Source organism: Perca flavescens, chromosome 1 (genome assembly GCF_004354835.1).
Source record: "Perca flavescens isolate YP-PL-M2 chromosome 1, PFLA_1.0, whole genome shotgun sequence".
Taxonomy (NCBI): Eukaryota; Metazoa; Chordata; class Actinopteri; order Perciformes; family Percidae; genus Perca; species Perca flavescens.
The window spans coordinates 43,621,565-43,624,064 of NC_041331.1; the positions used below are offsets into that span (position 1 = coordinate 43,621,565).

Consider the following 2,500-nt stretch of genomic DNA (forward strand, 5'->3'; position numbering starts at 1 on the left):
CACACACACACACAGAGAGACACATGCGCACAGACACACACATGTGCACACACACACAGACACACAGAGACACATGCGCACAGACACACACATGCGCATAGACACACACACACGCACGCACAGACACACACACACACAAACACACACATGCGCACAGACACACACATGTGCACACACACACAGACACACACAGACACGCACACAAAGACACACACACCAAATTAATTAGGGTCTGTTCTGAGGTTGGACTCCTCCTCCACAAACACTCTTTTAAGACCTTTTTTTTTTAATCATTATGAATTAAATTCTAAACTTATATCACAACAACTTGGACTATAGCGAGAGAAGGAACCACACCCCCACAGAATCCACACAAAACAACCTTTTAATGAGCATCAGAGGAACGTTAAGTCCTGTGTAAAGTTATTTAGGACCTAGAACAGGTAGGGTCAGGTACGCCAACGGTAGGATTCACACCCGAGGGTCTCTGGTGCTTCCACACACACATACAAACTTTAAAATAATCCCTCCGTGGTCTTCTGAGTGAGATCTGGTTTCTGAATGTGTCCTGCCTTCAGTCTCCTGGTGAGCTGGTCAACATCTGCACGGCTTTCTACGGCACTAGCCTAAACGCGCTGGCTAACCACAACCGTTAGCATGCTAGCGGCTAAAACAGAGACCTGAACACAGGGTGAAAAGAGGAGCTGCAGCAGTGAGAGAGAGCTGTGCAGTACAACAAAAATATGGTGATTTTTGAAAATTAAACCATGTAAACCTATTCTGGTACAACCTTAAAATACAGTTATGAACCTAAAAATGAGCAGAATATGAGCACTTTAACATAAACGTTCCTTTTGGGACAATACTAACCATTGGAAGTGGGCACTATAGCAGGAAGTGGTCAGTGACCAATAGCCGTGTACTGACAGAAGTATCAGGGCTCATACGCATTTTAACAAATACTTTTCCATGAGTTTTTCGGCAAATTTCCATGACTATATGTTCCTGAAAATGTCAGTCGACATTCTACAATAAGAATACCAATGTGTGTTAAAGTTTCCCCTCAGAGGTTTAACTATAAATGAATGGTAATGTCTGTGGTTCAGTTTGGGATTCATAATATCTCTCCCTGAATACAACACTGAGGTTAAGACGATGTGAAAATACATTTAATTAAATCACATATTATTATGCTGTGTTAAAAAAACAATTCCATGACTTTTCCAAAACTTTCTGGGTCTTTTTAAGTTTCCAAAACCTTTCCAGGCCTGGAATTTGCATTTTTCAAATTCCATAACTTTTCCAGGTTTTTTGAAAACGTATGAACCCTGAAGTATGCAGAATGAGACACAGCCCCTGTAGCCTGGTGGTGAGGGAGGTGGGACAGACTCTCTGCCCTTTCAAACTCCTACCTGAGTGTACACCTGAATGGTAGAAACTAGTAAGGGTGGGGGGAAAAAATCGATACAGCATAGTATCGCGATATTTTTCGTGGCAATACTGTATCGATACACAGATGCCAAGTATCGATCTTTTATGATATATGTGTTGGTCAGTTTGTCTGCTTGACAATCACATTTTGCACCAATAAAACTGAAGTGAGATGAACAAACAGAGAAATGTATATTTTTAGATACAACAGATGTTGACAAAATTGTCCTTTCGGGACATAATTTGAAATTGGGAAAAATCTGAAGTTGGAAAAAAGGTAATACTTTGCAATATATCGCAGAATATTGCAATATGTTTAAAATCGCAATAATATCGTATCGTGACGTAAGTATCGGGATGATATCGTATCGTGAGGCCTCTGGTGATTCCCACCCCTAGAAACTAGGGCTGTGTGCTCGATTGAAGAACTTCTTAGTCGACTAACACTCGTTCAATTGTATCGACTAATCGATTAGTTGATTTAATCGACGTATCTGTAAATCTGAGTTTCTCCACTAAGAGTCGTGTTAAAGCACCACTTTAATTCTTGTGTTTACCAGAGATGTGCTCGTACGTTTCTTGGAAATAAGTCATTCAGCATGAAAACAGCATCAGACATGACTAATGGACTACAGAGATCTAAGTTGACTAAGACCAAAACCACCGATTAGTCAATCTAGTAGATATCGCCTTAAATTTTGAAGAATTGTAATATCGTTACATAGTAAGTGTTGTCTTTTCCTGCTTTCAAAGGCTGCATTTAGAGATGTTCCGATACAGATACCAGTATCTGCTCCGATACTGCCTAAAACGCTGGTATCGGTATCGGGAAGTACTGGAGTTTATGCACCGATCCGATACCACGTAATAAAGCCCAGCAGAAAATCTACATTAAAGTAGTTTATTTATGTTCTTTTTCCGTTATAACTGACTCTCAAACTGGAGAATAAAAGAAAGTTCTGGGACATTCATTGTTTGTGTTTGTTCATGTTTCACAAAAGAGTTTAACCTGAGCCAGACCGACAACAAAGATAGAAATCATATCACATCCATACAGAGATAGTAGTAT

General features: G+C 40.0%; 1 protein-coding gene across 1 annotated transcript in view; it reads right to left on the reverse strand.

Moving 5' to 3' along the window:
• LOC114557545 (GATOR complex protein WDR59) overlaps window positions 1–2,500 on the reverse strand; it is a 34,536-nt gene that overhangs the window by 20,601 nt on the left and 11,435 nt on the right. The gene's annotated exons all lie outside the window — the stretch shown is intronic.